We start from the raw sequence: 25429 nt of genomic DNA, 5'->3' as shown, positions 1-25429 counted from the left end.
TGCTCCGCCATTCAGTAAGATCATGGCTGATATTCTACCTCATCTCCAATTTCCTGCACTATCCCCAGATCCCTTGAAAGAAAGATTCCATATTTATATGTAATTCTTGTTATGCTATTTTGGAAGCTGCATTTTTCTCCAACTCCCTCTGTCACTCTCAACTAACAAAGAGCTGGAATTGTGGAATGTATTTGTACCTTTCGGTATCTACCTCACTCCAATTCCAATTCCAATTCCAATTAAAATGCTTTATTGGCATGAAAGTTTACAGAGAACCATATTGCCAAAGCTTACATAGCAAAAAGGTACAGTTTTCCAACATTCTGTAGGTGTCAATCGATTTGACATTTGTTGGGTACATACAATATTACTTTTAAACAATATTAATTTTAAACAGTCTTTGTACTTCTCTGTCTCACCATCTGTCTCTTTGTTTGTCTGTCTCTCTCTCTGTCACACATTTGTCTTCAGCCTCCTTGTGTCTCTCTCTGTCTTCCTCTCTCAGTCTCTCTCTCTCTGTCTCTCTCTGTCTTCCTCTCTCAGCCTCTCTCTCTCTCTCTGTGTCTCTCTGTCTTCCTCTCTCACTCTCTCTCTGTCTCTCTCTCTCTCTCTCTGTCTTCCTCGCTCAGTCTCTCTGTCTCTGTCTCTGTGTCTCTCTCTGTCTTCCTCTCTCACTCTCTCTGTCTTCCTCGCTCATTCTCTCAGTCTCTGTGTCATAGAGTCATAGAGTTTTACAGCACAGAAAGAGGCCCTTCGGCCCATCGTGTCTGCGCCGCCCATCCATCCCTGTCCAGTCTAATCCCATTTTCCAGCATTTGGTCCATAGCCTTGTATGCAATGGCATTTCAAGTGCTCATCCAAATGCTTCTTGAATGTTGTGAGGGTTCCTGCCTCCACCACCCTTTCAGGCATTGAGTTCCACATTCCAACCACCATCTGGGTGAAAAAGTTCCTCCTCAAATCCCCTCTAAATCTCCTGCCCCTTACCCTGAATCTATGCCCCCTCTCTCTGTCTTCCTCTCTCTCGCTCTGTCTCTCTGTCTCGGTGTCTCTCTCTGTCTTCCTCTCTCAGCCTCTCTCTCTCTGTGTCTTCCTCTCTCAGTCTCTCTGTCTCTGTGTCTCTCTCTGTCTTCCTCTCTCTCTCTCTGTCTCTCTCTCTGTCTAGGTGTCTCTCTCTGTCCGACTATCTGTCTCTGTCTTCCTCTGCCTCTCTCTCTCTCTTTCTCACTTTGTCCAGTGCACACTGTATGTGCACAGCTCGATTTCTGTTGTGACAGTCTCTGTACATGCCAGTCCTCGTTAGTATAGTGGTGAGTATCCCCCTTTGTCATGCTGGATTCCGGGATTCAATTCCCCGATGGGGAGGCAGCATTTTTAACATCTCGAATTTTATACCGTTGGGCAGGTGCTTAAAATCCTCCTTGGCAAAGTAGTAGAGAAAAATAATCTAAAATAATTTTAAAAGATTTACTCTCATTTGAAGAACTGTATAAGAACTTCCTGCACCAGTTCCTCGTTAGTAAGGAGCTCTCTCTCTGTTTCCCTGTCCCTTTTGTGTGGGGCGTAGAGGAGGGCAGAGTGACAGAGAGAATGGATGTGTCTGTCAATGTGTGTGTCTGTCTATCTGTGTATGCGTGTGTCTGTATGTGAATCTGTCTGTGTATGTCTTTGAACCTGTGTGTGTGTGTTTGAGTCTTTGTCTCAAACACTGCATAACTATTTCCTCTACCAGGTCCTTGATAGTATAGTGGTGAGGATTCAATTCCCCGACAGGTTCTCTCTCTCTCTCTCTCTCTCTCTCTCTCATATTTAACTATAATTTTTAAAGTGCTATTTTGGCATCTGCTAAATCTGCATTTTCTCAAGTTTCACTATTGACTAACAAGGAGAAAGAGAATTCAGTCTCTACCCCTCTCTATCACACTATCTGTCTCTCTGTATCCCTCTCATTCACTCTCTCTCTCTCTCTCTCTTTCTGTCACTCTGTTACACATTTGTCATAAGCCTCCGTCTCTGTCTCTCTCTCTCTGTATCTATCATTGTCTCTCTCATTCTCTCTCTGTCTGTCTCTCTGTCTTTCTCTCTCTGTCTCACTATTTGTCCCTTTCTCTGTTTGTCCCGTCTCTCTCTCTCTTTCTCACTCAGCCCAGTACTGTTCACAGCTCCATTCTTGCTCTGACAGATTTTGCATCCGTCAGTTCCTCGTTAGTATAGTGGTGAGTATCCCCGCCTGTTACGTAGGAGACCGGGGTTCAATTCCCCGACGGGGAGGATGATTTTATAATTCAAAATCTTAAACCTTTGGCTAACTCCTTAAAACCTCCTTGGGAAAGTAGTATAGAAAAAACATCAACTAAAATAATTTTAAAAGATTTACTGTCATAACAACTTCCTGCACCAGTTCGTCATTAGTATAGAGCTCTCTCTCTCTGTTTCTCACTCTGTCTCATTCACTGTTCCCCAGTCTGTCTCTCTCTCTCAATTCGCTTTATTGGCATGACAAGTTACTTCTTATGTTGCCAAAGCATCGGAAAACATTCATGTTTGTTCACAAAAATACAGATCTATCCATACTCTCTCTGTCTGTGTCTCTCTCTCTTCCCACTCCTTGCTCACTCCTCCTTCTGGGGCTGGTGAATGAGCCCAGGTCTGTTCACAGCCCCATTCTTGCTCTGAGCTTCTGCAGAGAACGCCCAGCAGTGACTTTCGTCAATTCCTCATCAATTCAGTGAACTATCGCCGCCTGTTGCACGGCTGACAGAGGTTCAATTCTGTGATGGGGAGAAGTTAGTCTTTACGGTGTAAAATAATTGTTATATTTCTTGGCGTAACTTAATGTTAAAAAGCGAGGGAGGAACATGGAAGAGTGAAATAAATGCGAGAGGAGATTGTCTCTCTGAGAATTTTCTGGAGCGGAGACTGTTCAGGGACTGAGTGCTGTTTTGCTCCAGAGCGATGGATGATTGCGATTTTATCTGAGCAACATTTAAAATCTCACAGACCCAGTAGTTGTGGCCGAGTGGTTAAGGCGATGGACTAGAAATCCATTGGGTTTCCCCTGCGCAGGTTTGAATCCTGCCGACTACGGTTCCGGCATTTTTCATCCCATTTCAAAATGTAAATCCCTGGCGAACTAATCCTGAGTTAGGCGGAATTAAATCCCACAACTTTCAACACCTCGAGATTTCTCTCGTTTTCATTGATCTGCAAGTATTCACCAAATATACGGTCAGAAATAGAACACAAATCAGGCAAATTAGCGACAGTGTTTCTCTCTACCTGTCTTTCTCTCTCGATGTCTGAGTCACTCTATGTGTGTGCCTGTCTGTGTACATGTGTGGCTTGCTTTCTGTCTGTGTGTGTCTGCCGGTCACTTGGGTAACAAGCGGGGATACTTTCCTCAGCCTTCACCTCCTTTCTAAAGTGTGGTTCCCCAGAATTGGACACAATACTCCAGCTGGGGCCAAACTAGTGTTTTATTTAGGTTTCCCATAACTTCCTGGCTTGTGTACTCTGTGCCTCCATTTATAAACCCCAGGATCACATCTGCTTTATTAACTGCTTTGTTAACCTGTCCTGCCACCGAGGGAATCTCTGCTCAACTCTGTGGCAGGGTGGGGCTTGAAGCCCCAATTCTCACAGAGACCGTCCACGCCCATTAACAGCCCGAGGATGGTCGAGTTGTTACAGACCTTGGACTTAAGATCCAATGGGTTTATGCCCACTTGGGTTCAAACCCCACTCCTGGTTCTTCTTTAATTTAAGACCCATTTCCTTACATTTTGCTCAGTGACACTCGTTTGTCATCTGCTGAATCTCCATCAAACAAACAATGAGATTTTTATAGATACGGAAAGAAAGATTTCATATTTATATGTAATTCTTGAAGTGCTCTTTTGGCATCTGCGGAATCTGCACTTTCGCTCACTCTCTGTCTCTCTCAACTAACAAAGAGAAGGAATCGTAAAATGTTTTTATATCCTTCAGTCTCCACCTCTCTCTGTCTCTCTCTCTCACTCTCTTTCTGTCTCTCTCTGTTACACATTTGTCATACGCCTCCTTTTTTGTCTCTCTGTCTACTTGTTTTTCTCTGTCTCTCTCTCTCTCTGTCTTTCTGTTTCTCTCTGTCTTTCTCTCTCTGTCTATCTGTGTCTTGCTCTGTCTGTCTCTCTCATTGTCCTCTCTATCTTTGTGTCTCAGTCTTTCTGTCTGTGTGTGTCTCACTCTGTGCCTCACTCTGTTTCTCTCTCTCTCCGTGTCTCTCTCGCTCTTTGTTTCCCTCTCCTTGCTCACTCCTCCATCTGGGTCTGGTGAATGAGACCAGGTCTGTTCACAGCACCATTCTTGCTCTGCGCTTCTGCAGTGACTGCAAAGGAGTGTCTTCCGTCAGTTCCTCGTTAAATATAGTGAAGTATCCCCGCCTGTTACGTTGGAAGACGGGGTTTCAATTCCCCGTCGGGAATTAAGCATTTCTAAAATCTGCAATGATGTATCCTGGTGCAGCTTCAAGTAAAAAAGCTGCAGTGAAAAATTGAAGAGTAAAAATTGCGAGATGGCATTGTCTCTTTGAGAACTTTCTTCAACATAGACTGTTTCGGGGCGAAGTGCTGTTTTGCTCCAGAGCGACGGATGATTGCGATTTTATCGGAGCAACATTTAAAATCTCGCAGACCCAGTAGTTGTGGCCGAGTGGTTAAGGCGATGGATTAGAAATCCATTGGGGTCTCCCCGCGTAGGTTCGAATCCTGCCGATTACGATTCCAGCATTTTGCATCCCATTTCAAAATGTAACCAAATCCCTGGAGAACTAATCCCGAGTTAGGCGGAATTAAATCCCACATTTTTCGACTCCTCGAAGTTGTCACGTTTTCATTGTGCAAATATTCACGAAATATATGGTCGGTAATAGAACAACAATCAGGCAAATTAGTGACAGTGTTTCTGCCTGTATCCCTCGATGTCTAAGTCACTCTATATGTGTGTCTGTGTTGATGTGTATGTGTGGCTTTCTGTTTCTGTCTGTGTGTGTCTGCCGATCACTCAGGTAACAAGCGGGGATACTTTCCTCAGCCTTCACATCTTCCTAAAGTGTGTTGCCACATAATTGGACACAATACTCCAGCTGAGGCCGAACAAGTGTTTTATTTAGATTTCCCTTAACTTCCTGGCTTGTGCACTCTGCCTCCATTTACAAACCCCAGGATCCCATCTGCTTTTTTAACTGCTTTGTTAACCTGTCCTGCCACCGAGGAAATCTCTGCTTTACTCAACTCTGTGGCAGGCTGGCGCTTCAAGCCCTGATTCTCACAGAAACAGCCCATAGAAGCTAACAGCACCAGGATGGCCGAGTGGTTAAGGCGTTGGACTTAAGATCCAATGGATTTATACCCGCGTGGGTTCGAACCCCACTCCTGGTAACTCTTTAATTTAAGACACATTTCCTTTCATCCTGCTCAGTGAGGCTCTTTGTCATCTGCTGAACCTCCATCAAACAAACAATGAGATTTTTATAGATGCGGAAAGGTTTGCATATGTAATTCTTCAAGTCCTATTTTTCATCTGCTGAATCTGCATTTTTCTCTCACTCTCTCTGTCACTCTCAGCTAACAAGGAGAAGGAATCTTAAAGTGTTTTTATATCTTTCAGTCTCCACCTCTGTCTCACTATCTGCCTCTCTGGCTCCCTCTCATTCTCTCACTCTCTTTCTGTCTCTCTCTGTTACTCATTTGTCATACGCCTCCTTTTCTGTCTCTCACTCTGTCTTTCTCTGTCTGTCTCTCTCTCTCTCTGTCTTCCTCTCTGTCTGTCTCTCTGTCTGTCTCTCTCTGTCTGTCTCTGTGTGTCTGCCTCTCTCTCTCTCTGTCTCTCTCTCTCTGTTTCTCTCTCTGTCTCTCACTCTCTGTCTGTCTCTCTCTCTGTCTCTCTCTCTCTCTGTCTCTCTCTCTGTCTGTTTCTGTCTCTCTCTCTGTTTCTCTGTGTCTGTCTCTCTCTCTGCCTGTCTCTCTCTGTCTTTCTCTCTCTGTCGCTCTGTCTCTCTCTCTCTGTCTGTCTCTCTGTCTGTCTCTCTGTTTCTACCTCTGCCTGTCTCTCTCTCTGTTTCTCTCTGTCTTTCTCTCTCTGTCTGTCTCTCTCTCTCTCTGTCTCTCTCCCTGTCTTTCTCTCTCTGTCTTTCTCTCTCTGTCTGTCTCTCTCTGATTGTCTCTGTCTTTGTCCCTGTCTCTTTATCTCACTCTGCTTTTCTCATTTTTCAAGTTCTGCTCACAGATCCATTCTTGCTCTGGCAAACTGTACGTGTCAGTTCCTCGTTATTATAGCGGCGAGTATCCCCGCCTGTCACGTGGGAGACCGGATTCAATTCCCCGACGAGAAGGGTGAGTTTAACATTCCAAATTGTAAACCTTTGGGCAACCCCTGAAAATCCTCCTTGGAAAAGTAGGACAGAAAAAAAATCACTAAAATAATTTTAAAAGATTTACTGCCATATGAAGAACTGTATAACAACTTCCTGCACCAGTTCCTCGTTAGTATAGAGCTCTCTCTCTCTCTGTTTCCCTCTCCCTTTTGTGTGGGGCGCGGAGGAGGGAGAGAGTGACAGAGAGAAAGAGATTAACAGGGTTACGGACAAAAAGCGGGGGGTGGGACTGAGCACGACTGCTCTTTCAAAGGGACAGCACAGGCACGGCGGGCCGAATGGCCTCCTTCTGTGCTGTAAGTGTCTATGAATCCATGACACTCAGAAAAGCTTATTAAATATGTGACTTACACATAAACATAGAGAGCAGGCACACATGTCTGTGTGTGTGTTCGAGTCTTTGTCTCAAACACTGCATAACTACTTCCTCTACCAGGTCCTTGATAGTATAGTGGTGAGGATTCAATTCCCCGACAGGTTCTCTCAGTCAGGTCAGTTCCGTTTTTCAGTTCAAATGCTTTATTGGCATGAAAGTTTACAGAGAACCATATTGCCAAAGCTTACATAGCAAAAAGGTACAGTTTTCCAACATTCTGTAGGTGTCAATCGGTTTGACATTTGTTGGGTATATACAATATTACTTTTAAACAATATTAATTTTAAACAGTCTTTCTACTTCATTTGGTACGTTCAATATTAATTTTAAACAGTCTTACTTTTAAACAGTCCTCAGGTTGTGACATGTTGTTACATATTTAGCCCCAAGGTATGGTCTGTCTCCTTCTCCTAGGACTAATCTCAATTTTGACAGATCATCCAATTCCTTGAAATCTGGGGTTGTTTGGCTTAGCTTGTTGAATAATATGTTTATTGATGTGTTGAATTTTTCGCATTTTAGGAGGAAATGCATTTCTGTTTCAACCTCGCCAGCCTCTCTCAGTCTCTCTCTCTGTCTCACTCACTGTTTCCCGCTCGCTCTCTCTCTCTGTCTGTGTCTCTCTCTCTCTGCCTCTCCCCGTGTCTCTCTCTCTCTTTGATACCCACTCCTTGCTCACTCCTCCCTCTGGGTCTGGTGAATGAGCCCAGGTCTGTCCACAGCGCCATTCTTGCTCTGAGCTTCTGCAGAGAACGCCCAGCAGTGACTTTGGTCAGTTTAGTGGAGTATCCCCGCCTGGTGAGCGGGGTTCTGCGATGGGGCAAAATGCGTCTTTAAGATGTGAAATAGTAATTGAATTGGTTCGTGTTAAAAAGCGAGGGAGGAACATGGAAGATTAAATAAATGCGAGAGGAGATTGTCTCTTTGAGAATGTTCTTGAGCGGAGATTTTTCAGGGACTGAGTGCTGTTTTGCTCCAGAGCGATGGATGATTGCGATTTTATCTGAGCAATATTTAACCCATCACCTATCCAGTAGTCGTGGCCGAGTGGTTAAGGCGATGGACTAGAAATCCATTGGAGTTTCACCGCGCAGGTTTGAATCCTGCCGGTTACGGTTCCAGCATTTTTCTTTTTAAAATATAACCAAATTCCTGGAGAACTAATCCTGAATGAGACGATATTAAATCCCACAACTTTGAACACCTCGAGATTTTTCTCGTTTTCATTGATCTGCAAGTGTTCACGAAATTTACGGTCAGAAATAAAGCAATAATTACTGACTGTTTCTCTCTCCCTGTCTGTCTCTCTCGATGTCCAAGTCACTCTATGTGTGTGTCTGTGTTTGATGTGTGTGTCTGTCTGTGCACATGTGTGTCTGTCTGTGTGTGTCTGCCGGTCACTCGGGTAACAAGCGGGGATACTTTCCTTAGCCTTCACCTCCTTTCTGAAGTGTGGTTCCCCAGAATTGGACACAATACTCCAGCTGGGGTCGAACTAGTCGTTTATTTAGGTTTGGCAAAACTTCCTGGTTTGTGTTCTCTGTGCCTCTATTTATAATGCCCAGGATCACATCTTCTTTATTAACTGCTTTGTTAACCTGTCCTGCCACCGAGGAAATCTCTGCTCTGCTCAACTCTGTGGCAGGGTGGGGCTTGAAGCCCCGATTCTCTCAGAGACAAGCCACACGTACTCAAACAGCACCAGAATGGCCGAGTGGTTAAGGTGTTGGACTTACAATCCAATGGCTTTATACCCACGTTGGTTCAAACACCACTCCAGGTAACTCTTTAATTTATAGACCCATTTCCTTTCATCCTGCTCAATGACACTCGTTTGTCATCTGCAAAATCTCCATCAAACAAACGATGAGATTTTTATAGATACGGAAAGAAAGATTTCATATTTTTATGTCATTCTTAGAGTGCTATTTTGGCATCTGCTGAATCTGCATTGTCGCTCACTCTCAACTAACAAAGAGAAGTAATCGTAAAATGTTTTTTTATTTTTCAGTCTCCACCTCTGTCTCACTATCTGTCACTCTGTCTCCCTCTCATTCTCTCACTCTCTTTCTGTCTCTCTCTGTTACACATTTGTCATACGCCTCCGTTTCTCTCTCTCTCTCTCTGTCCTTCTCTTGTTGATCACTCCTTCCTCTGGGGCTGGTGAATGAGCCCAGGTCTGTTCACAGCGCCATTCTTGCTCTGCGATTCTGCACAGTAACGCCATCCATCAGTTCCTCATCAGATATAGTGAACAATCCCCAACTGCTACTCCCGAGGTCTGATTTCAATTCCGCGATGGAGTGGAAGCATTTTTAAGATGTCAAACTGTATTTCTATTTCCTGGTGTAGCTTTATGTTAAAAAGCTACAGTGATAAAGAGAAGAGTAAAAAAGTGCGAGAGGAGATTGTCTCTGAGAATTTTCTTGAGCGGAGACTGTTCAGGGACTGAGAGCTGTTTTGCTCCAGAGCGATGGATGATTGCGATTTTCTCTGAGCTACATTTAACAACTAACAAACCCACTAGTCATGGCTGAGAGGTTAAGGCGATCGACTATGAAAGCCATTGGGCTCTTCCCGCACAGGTTCCAATCTTGCCGACTACGGTTCCAGCGTTTCTCGTTTCAAAATGTAATCAAATCCCGGGGGAACTAATCCTGAGTTGGGCGGAATTAAATCCAACACCTCGAAGTTTTTCACTTTTTCATGGTGCAAGTATGCACGAAATATACGGTTGGAAATAGAACAACAATCAGACAAATCAGGGTTAAAACTAATTTGGCAGGGGTCCATCCTTTCCTGATATGTATACCCTCGCATTTCTGGTATCATCCTTGTACATTTTCTCTGTACGCTCTCTGTGTCTGTGTGTCTGTCTGTGTCTGTGTGTTTATGTGTGTGTCTCTCTGTGTCGGTCTGTGTCTGTGTGTCTATCTGTCAATGTGTCTGTGTGTCTCTCTCTGCTCAAATCTGTGGCAAGGTGGAGCTTGACGGCCCGATTCTCTTAGAGACAGTCTGCAAACAATGCCAGCACCAGGATGGCCGAGTGGTTAAGGCATTGGACTTAAGATCCAATGGGTTCATACCCACAGTGGGTTCAAACCCCACTTCTTGGTAGTTCTTTAATTTATAGATCCATTTCCTTTCATCCTGCTCAGCAACACTCCTTTGTCAACAGCTGATTCTCCAACAAACAATGAGATATTTATAGATATGGAAAGAAAGGTCTCATATGTAATTCTTCAAGTCCTATTTTGGCATCAGCTGAATCTGCATTTTTCTCTCTGTCTGTCTCTCTCTGTCTGTCTCTCTCTGTCTCTGTCTGTCCCTCTCTGTCCGTCTCTGTCTGTCTCTCTCTGTTTCTCTGTCTGTCACTCTGTCTGTCTCTCTCTGTCTGTCTCTGTCTGTTTCTCTCTGACTGTCTCTCTGTCTGTTTCTCTCTGTCTGTCTCTCTCTGTCTCTGTCTGTCCCTCTCTGTCCGTCTATGTCTGTCTCTCTCTGTTTCTCTGTCTGTCACTCTGTCTGTCTCTCTCTGTCTGTCTCTGTCTGTTTCTCTCTGACTGTCTCTCTGTGTGTCCCTGTGTCTCTCTCTCTCTCTTTCTCTCTCTGTCTTTCTCATTTGTCCAGTTTTGTTCACAGCTCGATTCTTGCTCTGACCGACTTTGCACGTGTTAATTCCTCATTAAGTATAATGGTGAGTGTCCTTGCTTATTATTTGAAAGGCTGGGGTTCAATTCGCCGATGGGGCGGGCAATTTTTATCAACCCCAATTTTAAACATTTATAAAGCTTCTTAAAATCATTCTCTTCAGAACAGAAAAAATCCACTTTTGGATTTGAGACTAGATTCTTGGTGCCCACCTGGTGTGGAGCTGTGAACCATTACGTTTCTCACTGGGCAGCATTTCAAAATTAAACAAACGCCCAGTCGGTTTAATCGTCAATTACAAGGCTTAAAGTTCCATGGATTGTAACAGCTCGACATTTCAACTGATCTGCAAGAGTTGACGAAATCTACGACAAGAATCTCACTATCTGTCACTCTGTCTCCCTCTCATTCTCTCACTCTCTTTCTGTCTCTCTCTGTTACACATTTGTCATACGCCTCCGTTTCTCTCTCTCTCTGTCATTCTGTTGTTGATCACTCCTTCCTCTGGGGCTGGAGAATGAGCCCAGGTCTGTTCAGAGCGCCATTCTTGCTCTGCGATTCTGCACAGTAACGCCATCCATCAGTTCCTCGTCAGATATAGTGAACTATCCGCAACTGCAACTCCCGAGGTCGGCTTTCAATTCCGCGATGGAGTGGAAGCATTTTTAAGATGTCAAACTGTATTTATATTTCCTGGTGTAGCTTTATGTTAAAAAGCTACAGTGATAAACAGAATAGTAAAAAACATGCGAGAGGAGATTGTCTCTTGAAATTTCATGACACGAGACTGTTCAGGGACTGAGTGCTGTTTTGCTTCAGAGCGATGGATGACTGCAATTTTATCTGAGGAACATTTAAAGTCTTACAGACCTAGTAGTTGCAGCCGAGTGGTTGTAGGCGATGGGCTAGCAATCCGTTGGGGTTTCCCTGCACAGGATCGAATCCTGCCGACTACGGTTCCAGCACTACTTATTTTTTAATGTAACCAAATTCCTGGGGAACTAATCCTGAGTTGGGCGGAATTAAATCCAACACCTCGAAGTTTTTCACTTTTTCATTGTGCAAGTATGCACGAAATATATGGTCGCTAATAGAACAATAATCAGACAAATCAGGGTATAAACTAATTTGGCAGCGATCCATACCTTCCTGATATATATATCCTCGCATTTCTGGTATCATCCTTGTAAATCCTCTCTGTGTCTGTGTGTCTGTCTGTGTCTGTGTGTCTCTGTGTCGGTCTGTGTGTCTCGCCATGTGTGTGTGTCTACCTGTGTGTCTCTCTGTGTTGGTCTGTGTGTGTCTCTCTGTGTCGGTCTGTGTTTCTCTCTGTGTCTGTGTGTCTGCCTGTGTGTCTCTCTGTGTTGGTCTGTGTGTCTGTGTGTTTATGTGTGTGTCGGTCTGTGTGCCTCTCTGTGTCGGTCTGTGTGTCTCTCTGTGTCTGTTTGTTTATGTGTGTGTCGGTCTGTGTGTCTCTCTCTGCTCTGCTCAACTCTGTGGCAGGTTGGTGCTTCAAGGCCCGATTCTCTAAGACCCAGCGCGCAAATAATACCAGCACCAGGATGGCCGAGTGGTTAAGGCATTGGACTTAAAATCCATATGGGTTTATATCCACGTGGTTTCAAGCCCCAGTACTGGTAGCTCTTTAATTTAAGATCCATCTCCTTTCATCCTGCTCAGTGACACTCATTTGTCATCAGTTGATTCTCCAACAAACTATGAGATGTTTATAGATATGGAAAGAAAGATCTCATATATAATTCTTCAAGTCCTATTTTGGCATCTGCTGAATCTGCATTTTTCCCTCACTCTCTCTGTCACTCTCAACTAACAAAGAGAAGGGATCGTGAAATGTTTTTACATCTTTCAGTCCCCACCTCTCTCTGTCTCACTATCTGTGTCCCTCTCATTCTCTCACTCTCTTTTTCTCTCTCTCTCTGTTTCTCTCTGTCTCTCTCTCTGTCTGTCTCTCTGTCTGTCTCTCTCTTTGTCTATCTCTCACTGTATGGCTATCTGTCTGTTTCTCTCTGTCTCTCTCTCTCTGTATGGCTCTCTGTCGTTTTCTCTCCCTGTCTCTGTCTGTTTCTCTCTGTGTGTCTCTCTCTGTCTTTCTCTGACTGTCTCTCTGTCTGTCTCTGTCTCTCTTTGTCCCTGTCTTTCTCATTTGTCAAGTTCTGTTCACAGCTCGATTCTAGCAGCAGCCAGTATATCAGTTCCTCATTAGTATAGTGGTGAGTATCCCCGCCTGTCACAGTGGAGACCGGGATTCATATTTCCCGATGGGGAGGGCGATTTCAACATCACAAATTTTAAACCTTTGGGCAACTCCTTAAAAACCTTCTTGGAAAAGTAAAACAGAAAAAAAGCCTACCAAATAATTTTAAAAGATTTACTGGCATATGAAGAATGGTATAACAACTCCCTGCACCAGTTCCTCGTTAGAATAGAGCTCTCTCTCTGTTTCCCTCTCCCTTTTGTGTGGGGCGTGGAGGAGGGAGAGAGTGACAGAGAGATAGAGATTAACAGGGTTACGGACAAAAAGCGGCGGGTGGGACTGACCACGACTGCTCTTTCAAAGGGACAGCACAGGCACGGCGGGCCGAATGGCCTCCTTCTGTGCTGTAAGTGTCTATGAATCCATGGCACTCAGAAAAGCTTATTAAATATGTGACATAAACATAGAGAGCAGACACACATGTCTGTGTGTGTGAGTGTTCGAGTCTTTGCCTCAATCACTGTATAACTACTTCCTCTACCAGGTCCCTGATAGTAGAGTGGTGAGGATTCAATTCCCCAACACGTTCTCTCTCTCTCTCTCTGTCTCATATTTAACTATAATTCTTAAAGTGCTATTTTGGCATCTGCTGAATCTGCATTTTCTCAAGTGTCACTATTGACTAACAAGGAGAAAGAGAATTCGGACTCTACCCCTCTCTGTCACACTATCTGGTCTCTCTGTCTCCCTCTCATTCTCTCTCTTTGTCTCTCACTCTCTCTTTCTGTCTCTGTTACACATTTGTCATAAGCCTCCTTTTTTGTCTCTCTCTCTGTATCTATCATTGTCTCTCTCTTTATTTCTCTGTCTTTCTCTCTCTGCCTCTCTGTCTCACTATTTGTCCCTTTCTCTGTTTGTCCCGTCTCTCTTTCTCTCTCAGTCCAATTCTGTTCACATCTCGATTCTTGCTCTGACAGATTTTATATCTATCAGTTCCTCGTTAGTATAGTGGTGAGTATCCCCGCCTGTCACGCGGGAGACCGGGGTTCAATTCCCCGACGGGGAGGAAGGTTTTATAATTCAAAATTTTAAACCTTTGGCCAACTCCTCAAAACCTCCTTGGGAAAGTAGAATAGAAAAAACATCAACTAAAATAATTTTAAAAGATTTACTGTCATAACAACTTCCTGCACCAGTTCATCGTTAGTATAGAGCTCTCTCTCTCTGGTTTCCTCTCTGTCTCATTCACTGTTCCCCCGTCTCTCTCTCTGTTTCCGTCTCAGTCTCTCTCTCTCTGTGTGCCTCTCTCCATGTCTCTTTCGCTCTTTGGTTCCCTCTCCTTGCTCACTCCTCCCTCTGGGGCTGGTGAATGAGCCCAGGTCTGTTCACAGCGCCATTCTTGCTCTGAGCTTCTGCAGAGAACACACAGCAGTGACTTTCGTCAATTCCTCATCAATTCAGTGCACAATCGCCGCCTGTTGCACGGCTGACAGAGGTTCAATTCTGTGATGGGGAGAAATTAGTCTTTCCAGTGTAAAGTAATTGTTATATTTCTTGGCGTAACTTAATGTTAAAAAGTGAGGGAGGAACATGGAAGAGTGAAACAATGCGAGGGGAGATTGTCTCTTTGGGAATTTTCTTGAGCGGAGACTGTTCAGGGACTGAGTGCTGTTTTGCTCCAGAGCGACGGATGATTGCGATTTTATCTGAGCAACATTTAAAACCTCACAGACCCAGTAGTTGTGGCCGAGTGGTTAAGGCGATGAACTAGTAAATCCATTGGGTTTTCCCTGCGCAGGTCGAATCCTACGGTTCCGGCATTTTTCATCCCATTTCATTTCAAAATGTAAATCCCTGGAAAACTAATCCTGTGTTAGGCGGAATTAAATCCCATAACTTTCAACACCTCGAGATTTCTTTCGTTTTCATTGATCTGCAAGTATTCACCAAATGTACGGTCAGAAATAGAACAAAAATCAGGCAAATTAGCGACAGTGTTTCTCTCTGTCTGTCTCTCTCGATGTCTGAGTCACTCTATGTGTGTGTCTGTGTTGATGTGTGTGTCTGTCTGTGTGCATGTGTGGCTTTCTGTCTGTGTGTGTCTGCCGGTCACTCGGGTAACATGCGGGGATACTTTCCTCAGCCTTCACCTCCTTCCGAAAGTGCGGTTCCCCAGAATTGGACACAATACGCCAGCTGGGGCCGAACTAGTGTTTTATTTATGTTTCCCATAACTTCCTGGCTTGTGTACTCTGTGCATTCTTTTATAAACCCCAGGATCACATCTGCTTTATTAACTGCTTTGTTAACCTGTCCTGCCACCGAGGGAATCTCTGCTCTGCTCAACTCTGTGGCAGGGTGGGGCTTGAAGGCCCGATTCTCACAGAGACAGTCCACGCCCATTAACAGCCCCAGGATGTTCGAGCTGTTGAGACCTTGGACTTAAGATCCAATGGGTTTATGCCCACTTGGGTTCGAACCCCACTCCTGGTTCTTTTTTAATTTAAGACCCATTTCATTACATTTTGCTCAGTGACACTCGTTTGTCATCTGCTGAATCGCCATCAAACAAACAATGAGATTTTTATAGATACGGAAAGAAAGATTTCATATTTATATGTAATTCTTGAAGTGCTCTTTTGGCATCTGCGAAATCTGCACTTTCGCTCATTCTCTGTCTCTCTCAACTGACAAAGAGAAGGAATCGTAAAATATTTTTATATCCTTCAGTCTCCACCTCTCTCTGTCTCTCTCTCTCACTCTCTTTCTGTCTCTCTCTGTTACACATTTGTCATACGCCTCCTTTTTTGTCTCTCTGTCGACTTGTTTTTCTCTGTCTGTCTGTCTCTCTCTCTCACTGTCTTTCTGTTTCTCTCTCTCTGTCTATCTGTGTCTTGCTCTCTCTGTCTATCTCTCTCATTGTCCTCTCTATCTTTGTGTCTCAGTGTTTCTGTCTGTGTGTGTCTCACTCTGTGCCTCTCTCTGTTTCTCTCTCTCTCTCCGTGTCTCTCTCGCTCTTTGTTTCCCTCTCCTTGCACACTCCTCCATCTGGGTCTGGTGAATGAGCCCAGGTCTGTTCACAGCGCCATTCTTGCTCTGCGCTTCTGCAGTGACTGCAAAGGAGTGTCTTCCGTCAGTTCCTCGTTAAATATGGTGAAGTATGCCCGCCTGTTACGTTGGAAGACGGAGTTTCAATTCCCCGTCGGGAATTAAGCATTTCTAAAATCTGCAATGATGTATCCTGGTGCAGCTTCAAGTAAAGAAAGCCGCAGTGAAAAATTGAAGAGTAAAAATTGCGAGAGGGGATTGTCTCTTTGAGAACTTTCTTCAACATAGACTGTTTCGGGGCGAAGTGCTGTTTTGCTCCAGAGCGATGGATGATTGCGATTTTATCTGAGCAACATTTAATAACTTACAAACCCAGTAGTTGTGGCCGAGTGGTTAAGGCGATGGACTAGAAATCCATTGGTGGTTCTCCCCGCGCAGGTTCGAATCCTGTTGACTACGGTTCCAGCATTTTTCTTTTTAAAATATAACCAAATTGCTGGAGAACTAATCCTGAATGAGACGATATTAAATCCCACAACTTTGAACACCTCGAGATTTTTCTCGTTTTCATTGATCTGCAAGTGTTCACGAAATTTACGGTCAGAAATAAAACAAAAATTAGCGACAGTGTTTCTCTCTACCTGTCTGTCTCTCTCGATGTCTAAGTCACTCTCTGTGTGTGTCTGTGTTTGATGTGTCTGTCTGTGCACATGTGTGTCTGTCTGTGCACATGTGTGTCTGTCTGTGTGTGTCTGCCGATCAATCGGGTAACAAGCGGGGATACTTTCCTCAGCCATCACCTCCTTTCTGAAGTGTGGTTCCCCAGAATTGGACACAATACTCCAGCTGGGGTCGAACTAGTCGTTTATTTAGGTTTGGCAAAACCTCCTGGTTTGTGTTCTCTGTGCCCCTATTTATAATGCCCAGGATCGCATTTTCTTTATTAACTGCTTTGTTAACCTGTCCTGCCACCGAGGAAATCTCTACTCTGCTCAACTCTGTGGCAGGCGTGGGGCTTGAAGCCCCGATTCTCACAGAGACAGTCCACACGTACTCAGACCGCACCAGAATGGCTGAGTGTTTAAAGTGTTGGACTTTAAGATCCGATGGGTTTATACCCACGTTGGTTCAAACCCCACTCTAGGTAACTCTTTAATTTAAGAACCATTTCCTTTCATCCTGCTCAGTGACACTCGTTTGTCATCTGCAGAATCTCCATCAAACAAACAATGAGATTTTTATAGATACGGAAAGAAAGATTTCATATTTTTATTTCATTCTTAGAGTGCTATTTTGGCATCTGCTGAATCTGCATTGTCGCTCACTCTCAACTAACAAAGAGAAGTAATCGTAAAATGTTTTTATATTTTTCAGTCTCCACCTCTGTCTCACTATCCGTCTCTCTGTCTCCCTCTCATTCTCTCACTCACTTTCTGTCTCTCTCTGTTACACATTTGTCATATGCCTCCATTTCTCTCTCTCTCTCTCTCTTTCATTCTCCTGTTGATCACTGCTCCCTCTGGGGCTGGTGAATGAGCCCAGGTCTGTTCACAGCGCCATTCTTGCTCTGCGATTCTGCACAGTAACGCCATCCATCAGTTCCTCATCAGATATAGTGAACAATCCCCAACTGCTACTCCCGAGGTCGGCTTTCAATTCCGCAATGGAGTGGAAGCATTTTTAAGATGTCAAACTGTATTTCTATTTCCTGGTGTAGCTTTATGTTAAAAAGCTACAGTGAGAAACAGAAGAGTAAAAAACATGTGAGAGGAGATTGTCTCTTTGAGAATTTTCTTGACCGGAGACTGTTCAGGGACTGAGTGCTGGTTTGCTCCAGAGCGATGGATGATTGCGGTTTTTTCTGAGCAACATTTAAAGGCTTACAGACCCAGTAGGCGTAACTAGAAATCCATTGGGGTTCTCCCCGCTCAGGTTCGAATCCTGCCGACTACGGCTCCAGCATTTTTCATTTCAAAATATAATTAAATCCCTGGGGAACTAATCCTGAGTTGGGCGGAATTAAATCAAACACCTCGAAGTTTTTCACTTTTTCATGGTGCAAATATTCAAGAAATATACGGTCGGAAATAGAACAACAATCAGACAAATCAGGGTTTCAACTAATTTGGCAGGGGTCCATCCTTTCCTGATATGTATACCCTCGGATTTCTGGTATCTCCTTGTAAATCTTCTCTGTACCGTCTGTGTGTCTGCCTGTGTCTGTGTGTGTGTCTCTCTGTCTCTGTGTCTGTGTATCTGTCTGTGTCTGTGTGTCTCTCTCTGCTCAAATCTGTGGCACGGTGGAGCTTGAAGGCCCGATTCTATTAGAGACAGTCTGTCAACCGCACCAGCACCAGGATGGCCGAGTGGTTAAGGCGTTGGACTTAAAATCCAATGGGTTTATGCCCACGTGGGTTCGAACCCCACTTCTGGTAACTTTTTAATTTAAGATCCATTTCCTTTCATCCTGCTCAGTGACACTCGCTTGTCAACAGCTGATTCTCCAACAAACAATGAGATGTTTATAGATATGGAAAGAAAGATCTCATATGTAATGCTTCAAGTCCTATTTTGGCATCTGCCGAATCTGCATTTTTCTCTCTGTCTCTCTCTGTCTGTCTCTGTCTGTCTCTCTCTGTTTCTCTGTCTGTCACTCTGTCTGTCTCTCTCTGTCTGTCTCTGTCTGTCCTTCTCTGTCTGTCTCTCTCTGTTTCTCTGTCTGTCACTCTGTCTCTCTCTGTCTGTCTCTGTCTTTCACTCTCTGTCTGTTTCTCTGTCTGTTTCTCTCTGACTGTCTCTCTCTGTGTCCCTGTCTCTCTCTCTCTGTTTCTCTCTCTGTCTCTGTCATTCTCATTTGTCCAATTTTGTTCACAGCTCGATTCTTGTTCTGACCGACTTGGCATGTGTTAATTCCTCATTAGTATAATGGTGAGTGTCCCTGCTTATTATTTGAAAGGCCGGGGTTCAATTCGCCGATGGGGCGGGCAATTTTTATCAACACCAATTTTAAACATTTATAAAGCTTCTTAAAATCATTCTCTTCAGAACAGAAAAAATCCACTTTTGGATTTGAGACTAGATTCTTGGTGCCCGCCTGGTGTAGAGCTGTGAACCATTACGTTTCTCACTGGGCAGCATTTCAAAATTAAACAAACTCCCAGTCGGTTTAATCGTCAATTACAAGGCTTAAAGTTCCATGGATTGTAACAGCTCGACATTTCAACTGATCTGCAAGAGTTGACGAAATCTACGACAAGAATCTCACTATCTGTCACTCTGTCTCCCTCTCATTCTCTCACTCTCTTTCTGTCTCTCTCTGTTACACATTTGTCATACGCCTCCGTTTCTCTCTCTCTCTCTCTCTCTCTATCCTTCTGTTGTTGATCACTCCTTCCTCTGAGGCTGGAGAATGAGCCCAGGTCTGTTCAGAGCTCCATTCTTGCTCTGCGATTCTGCACAGTAACGCCATCCATCAGTTCCTCGTCAGATATGGTGAACTATCCCCAACTGCTACTCCCGAGGTCGGCTTTCAATTCTGCGATGGAGTGGAAGCATTTTTAAGATGTCAAACTGTATTTCTATTTCCTGGTGTAGCTTTATGTTAAAAAGCTACAGTGATAAACAGAATAGTAAAAAACATGCGAGAGGAGATTGTCTCTTGAAATTTCATGACACGAGACTGTTCAGGGACTGAGTGCTGTTTTGCTTCAGAGCGATGGATGACTGCAATTTTATCTGAGCAACATTTAAAGTTTTACAGAGCTAGTAGTCGTGGCCGAGTCGTTAAGGCGATGGGCTAGATATCCGTAGAGTGTTTCCCTGCACAGGTTCGATTCCTGCCGACTACGGTTCCAGTACTACTCATTTTCTAATGTAACCAAATCTCTGGGGAACTAATCCTGAGTTGGGCGGAATTAAATCGAACACCTCGAAGTTTTTCACTTTTTCATTGTGCAAGTATGCACGAAATATATGGTCGCTAATAGAACAATAATCAGACAAATCAGGGTATAAACTAATTTGGCAGCGGTCCATACCTTCCTGATATATATACCCTCGCATTTCTGGTATCATCCTTGTAAATCCTCTCTGTGTCTGTGTGTCTGTCTGTGTCTGTGTGTCTCTGTGTGTGTCTCTGTGTCGGTCTGTGTGTCTCGCCATGTGTGTGTGTCTACCTTTGTGTCTCTCTCTGTTGGTCTGTGTGTGTCTCTCTGTGTCGGTCTGTGTTTCTCTCTGTGTCTGTGTGTCTGCCTGTGTGTCTCTCTGTGTTGGTCTGTGTGTCTGTGTGTTTATGTGTGTGTCGGTCTGTGTGCCTCTCTGTGTCGGTCTGTGTGTCTCTCTGTGTCTGTTTGTTTATGTGTGTGTCGGTCTGTGTGTCTCTCTCTGCTCTGCTCAACTCTGTGGCAGGTTGGTGCTTCAAGGACCGATTCTCTCAGAGCCAGCGCGCGAATAATACCAGCACCAGCATGGCCGAGTGGTTAAGGCATTGGACTTAAAATCCATATGGGTTTATATCCACGTGGTTTCAAGCCCCAGTACTAGTAAATCTTTAATTTAAGATCCATCTCCTTTCATCCTGCTCAGTGACACTCATTTGTCATCAGTTGATTCTCCAACAAACTATGAGATGTTTATAGATATGGAAAGAAAGATCTCATATGAAATTCTTCAAGTCCTATTTTGGCATCTGCTGAATCTGCATTTTTCCCTCACTCTCTCTGTCACTCTCAACTAACAAAGAGAAGGGATCGTGAAATGTTTTTACATCTTTCAGTCCCCACCCCTCTCTGTCTCACTATCTGTGTCCCTCTCATTCTCTCACTCTCTTTTTCTCTCTCTCTCTGTTTCTCTCTGTCTCTCTCTCTGTCTGTCTCTCTGTCTGTCTCTCTCTTTGTCTATCTCTCACTGTATGGCTATCTGTCTGTTTCTTTCTGTCTCTCTCTCTCTGTATGGCTCTCTGTCGTTTTCTCTCCCTGTCTCTGTCTGTTTCTCTCTGTGTGTCTCTCTCTGTTTTTCTCTGACTGTCTCTCTGTCTGTCTCTGTCTCTCTTTGTCCCTGTCTTTCTCATTTGTCAAGTTCTGTTCACAGCTCGATTCTAGCAGCAGCCAGTATATCAGTTCCTCATTATTATAGTGGTGAGTATCCCCGCCTGTCACAGTGAAGACCGGGATTCAATTTCCCGATGGGGAGGGCGATTTCAACATCACAAATTTTAAACCTTTGGGCAACTCCTTAAAAACCTTCTTGGAAAAGTAAAACAGAAAAAAAGCCTACCAAAATAATTTTAAAAGATTTACTGGCATATGAAGAACTGTATAACAACTTCCTGCACCAGTTCCCCGTTAGTATAGAGCTCTCTCTCTCTCTCTGTTCCCCTCTCCCTGTAGTGTGGGGCGCGGAGGAGGGAGAGAGTGACAGAGAGAAAGAGATTAACAGGGTTACGGACAAAAAGCGGGGGGTGGGACTGAGCACTACTGCTCTTTCACAGAGACAGCACAGGCACGGCGGGCCGAATGGCCTCCTTCTGTGCTGTAAGTGTCTATGAATCCATGAAACTCAGAAAAGCTTATTAAATATGTGACTTACACATAAACATAGAGAGCAGACACACATGTCTGTGTGTGTTCGAGTCTTTGCCTCAAACACTGTATAACTACTTCCTCTCCCAGGTCCCTGATAGTATAGTGGTGAGGATTCAATTACCCCGACACGTTCTCTCTCTCTCTCTCTGTCTCATATTTAACTCTAATTCTTAAAGTGCTATTTTGGCATCTGCTGAATCTGCATTTTCTCAAGTGTCACTATTGACTAACAAGGAGAAAGAGAATTCGGACTCAACCCCTCTCTGTCACACTATCTGGTCTCTCTGTCTCCCTCTCATTCTCTCTCTTTGTCTCTCTCACTCTCTCTTTCTGTCTCTGTTACACATTTGTCATAAGCCTCCTTTTTTGTCTCTCTCTCTCTGTATCTATCATTGTCTCTCTCTTTATCTCTCTGAATATCTCTCTCTGTCTCTCGGTTTCACTATTTGTCCCTTTCTCTGTTTGTCCCGTCTCTCTCTCTCTTTCTCTCTCAGTCCAATTCTGTTCACAGCTCGATTCTTGCTCTGACAGATTTTATATCCGTCAGTTCCTCGTTGGTATAGTGGTGAGTATCCCTGCCTGTCACGCGGGCGACCGGGGTTCAATTCCCCGACGAGGAGGAAGATTTTATAATTCAAAATTTTAAACTTTTGGCCAACTCCTTAAAACCTCCTTGGGAAAGTAGAATAGAAAAAACATCAACTAAAATAATTTAAAAAGATTTACTGTCATAACAACTTCCTGCACCAGTTCGTCGTTAGTATAGAGCTCTCTCTCTCTGGTTTCCTCTCTGTCTCATTCACTGTTCCCCAGTCTCTCTGTCTCATTCACTGTTCCCCAGTCTCTCTCTCTGTTTCCGTCTCAGTCTCTCTCTGTGTGCCTCTCTCCGTGTCTCTTTCGCTCTTTGGTTCCCTCTCCTTGCTCACTCCTCCCTCTGGGGCTGGTGAATGAGCCCAGGTCTGTTCACAGCACCATTCTTGCTCTGAGTTTCTGCAGAGAACGCCCAGCAGTGACTTTCGTCAATTCCTCATCAATTCAGTGCACAATCGCCGCCTGTTGCACGGCTGACAGAGGATCAATTCTGTGATGGGGAGAAATTAGACTTTCCAGTGTAAAATAATTGTTATATTTCTTGGCGTAACTTAATGTTAAAAAGCGAGGGAGGAACATGGAAGAGTGAAACAATGCGAGGGGAGATTGTCTCTTTGGGAATTTTCTTGAGCGGAGACTGTTCAGGGACTGAGTGCTGTTTTGCTCCAGAGCGATGGATGATTGCGATTTTATCTGAGCAACATTTAACACTACACAGACCCAGTAGTCGTGGCCGAGTGCTTAAGGCGATGGAGTAGAAAGCCATTGGGGTCTCCCCGCGCAGGTTCGAATCCTGCCGGCTACGGTTCCAGCATTTTTCATCCCATTTCATTTCAAAATGTAAACAAATCTCTGGAGAACTGATCCTCAGTTAGGCGGTTTTAAATCCCACAACTTTCAACACCTCGAGACTTTTCTCGTTTTCATTGATCTGCAAGTATTCACCAAATATACGGTCAGAAATAGAACAAAAATCAGACAAATTAGCGACAGTGTTTCTCTCTACCTGTCTGTCTCTCTCGATGTCTGAGTCACTCTATGTGTCTGTCTGTGGCTTTCTGTTTCTGTCTGTGTGTGTCTGCCGGTCACTCGGGTAACAAGCGGGGATACTTTCCTCAGCCTTCATCTCCTTCCTAAAGTGTGGTTCCCCAGAATTGGACACAATACTCCAGCTGGGGCCGAACTAGTGTTTTATTTAGGTTTACCATAACTTCCTGGCTTGTGTACTCTGTGCCTCCATTTATAAACCCCAGGATCACATCTGCTTTATTAACTGCTTTGTTAACCTGTCCTGCCACCGAGGGAATCTCTGCTCTGCTCAACTCTGTGGCAGGGTGGCGCTTCAAGCCCTGATTCTCACAGAAACAGCACACAGGAGCTAACAGCACCAGGATGGCCGAGTGGTTAAGGCGTTGGACTTAAGATCCAATGGGTTTATACCCGCGTGGGTTCGAACCCCACTCCTGGTAACTCTTTAATTTAAGACACATTTCCTTTTATCCTGCTCAGTGACACTCTTTGTCATCTGCTGAACCTCCATCAAACAAACAATGAGCTTTTTATAGATGCGGAAAGGTTTCATATGTAATTCTTCAAGTCCTATTTTTCATCTGCTGAATCTGCATTTTTCCCTCACTCTCTCTGTCACTCTCAACTAACAAAGAGAAGGGATCGTGAAATGTTTTTACATCTTTCAGTCCCCACCTCTCTCTGTCTCACTATCTGTGTCCCTCTCATTCTCTCACTCTCTTTTTCTCTGTCTCTCTCTCTGTCTGTCTCTCTGTCTGTCTCTCTCTTTGTCTATCTCTCACTGTATGGCTATCTGTCTGTTTCTCTCTGTCTCTCTCTCTCTGTATGGCTCTCTGTCGTTTTCTCTCCCTGTCTCTGTCTGTTTCTCTCTGTGTGTCTCTCTCTGTCTTTCTCTGACTGTCTCTCTGTCTGTCTCTGTCTCTCTTTGTCCCTGTCTTTCTCATTTGTCAAGTTCTGTTCACAGCTCGATTCTAGCAGCAGCCAGTATATCAGTTCCTCATTAGTATAGTGGTGAGTATCCCCGCCTGTCACAGTGGAGACCGGGATTCAATTTCCCGATGGGGAGGGCGATTTCAACATCACAAATTTTAAACCTTTGGGCAACTCCTTAAAAACCTTCTTGGAAAAGTAGAACAGAAAAAAAGCCTATCAAAATAATTTTAAAAGATTTACTGGCACATGAAGAACTGTATAACAACTTCCTGCACCAGTTCCTCGTTAGTATAGAGCTCTCTCTCTCTGTCTGTTTCCCTCTCCTCCGTGTGGGGCGCGGAGGAGGGCGAGAGTGACAGAGAGAAAGAGATTAACAGGGTTACGGACAAAAAGCGGGGGGTGTGACTGAACACGACTGCTCTTTCACAGAGACAGCACAGGCACGGCGGACCGAATGGCCTCCTTCTGTGCTGTAAGTGTCTATGAATCCATGAAACTCAGAAAAGCTTATTAAATATGTGACTTACACATAAACATAGAGAGCAGACACACATGTCTGTGTGTGTTCGAGTCTTTGCCTCAAGCACTGTATAACTACTTCCTCTACCAGGTCCCTGATAGTATAGTGGTGAGGATTCAATTCCCCGACACGTTCTCTCTCTCTCTCTCTGTCTCATATTTAACTCTAATTCTTAAAGTGCTATTTTGGCATCTGCTGAATCTGCATTTTCTCAAGTGTCACTATTGACTAACAAGGAGAAAGAGAATTCGGACTCTACCCCTCTCTGTCACACTATGTGGTCTCTCTGTCTCCCTCTCATTCGCTCTCTTTGTCTCTCTCACTCTCTCTTTCTGTCTCTGTTACACATTTGTCATAAGCCTCCTTTTTTGTCTCTCTCTCTCTGTATCTATCATTGTCTCTCTCTTTATCTCTCTGAATATCTCTCTCTCTTTCTCTCTCAGTCCAATTCGGTTCACAGCTCGATTCTTGCTCTGACAGATTTTATATCCGTTAGTTCCTCGTTAGTATAGTGGTGAGTATCCCCGCCTGTCACGCGGGAGACCGGGGTTCAATTCCCCGACGGGGAGGAAGCTTTTATAATTCAAAATTTTAAACCTTTGGCCAACTCCTTCAAACCTCCTTGGGAAAGTAGAATAGAAAAAACATCAACTAAAATAATTTTAAAAGATTTACTGTCATAACAACTTCCTGCACCAGTTCGTCGTTAGTATAGAGCTCTCTGGTTTCCTCTCTGTCTCATTCACTGTTCCCCAGTCTGTCTCATTCACTGTTCCCCAGTCTCTCTCTCTGTTTCCGTCTCTCTCTGTGTGCCTCTCTCCGTGTCTCTCTCGCTCTTTGGTTCCCTCTCCTTGCTCACTCCTCCCTTTGGGGCTGGTGAATGACCCCAGGTCTGTTCACAGCACCATTCTTGCTCTGAGCTTCTGCAGAGAACGCCCAGCAGTGACTTTCGTCAATTCCTCATCAATTCAGTGCACAATCGCCGCCTGTTGCACGGCTGACAGAGATTCAATTCTGTGATGGGGAGAAATTAGTCTTTCCAGTGTAAAATAATTGTTATATTTCTTGGCGTAGC

The 25429-nt window shown here is 44.3% G+C and overlaps 7 non-coding genes across 7 annotated transcripts; all 7 read left to right on the top strand.

The window, feature by feature from the left end:
- The first annotated feature begins 4675 nt into the window (after positions 1-4675).
- Positions 4676-4757, top strand: trnas-aga (transfer RNA serine (anticodon AGA)). The gene has a single exon. It is a non-coding gene; the product is annotated as a tRNA-Ser (tRNA).
- A 577-nt stretch (positions 4758-5334) lies between these two features.
- Positions 5335-5417, top strand: trnal-uaa (transfer RNA leucine (anticodon UAA)). The gene has a single exon. It is a non-coding gene; the product is annotated as a tRNA-Leu (tRNA).
- Positions 5418-9820: 4403 nt separating this feature from the next.
- trnal-uaa (transfer RNA leucine (anticodon UAA)) lies at positions 9821-9905 on the top strand. The gene has a single exon. It is a non-coding gene; the product is annotated as a tRNA-Leu (tRNA).
- Positions 9906-13645: 3740 nt separating this feature from the next.
- trnad-guc (transfer RNA aspartic acid (anticodon GUC)) lies at positions 13646-13717 on the top strand. The gene has a single exon. It is a non-coding gene; the product is annotated as a tRNA-Asp (tRNA).
- Positions 13718-18051: 4334 nt separating this feature from the next.
- Positions 18052-18134, top strand: trnal-uaa (transfer RNA leucine (anticodon UAA)). The gene has a single exon. It is a non-coding gene; the product is annotated as a tRNA-Leu (tRNA).
- Positions 18135-23258: 5124 nt separating this feature from the next.
- Positions 23259-23341, top strand: trnal-uaa (transfer RNA leucine (anticodon UAA)). The gene has a single exon. It is a non-coding gene; the product is annotated as a tRNA-Leu (tRNA).
- Positions 23342-24851: 1510 nt separating this feature from the next.
- Positions 24852-24923, top strand: trnad-guc (transfer RNA aspartic acid (anticodon GUC)). Its single transcript has one exon. It is a non-coding gene; the product is annotated as a tRNA-Asp (tRNA).
- Positions 24924-25429: the final 506 nt, after the last annotated feature.

The sequence above is a fragment of the Somniosus microcephalus genome, chromosome 4 (assembly GCF_052327205.1).
Source record: "Somniosus microcephalus isolate GS21.2 chromosome 4, FLI_Smic_1.0, whole genome shotgun sequence".
Lineage (NCBI taxonomy): Eukaryota > Metazoa > Chordata > Chondrichthyes > Squaliformes > Somniosidae > Somniosus > Somniosus microcephalus.
Note: the sequence above shows the minus strand (reverse complement) of the source record. Positions and strands in the feature narration are given on the sequence as shown.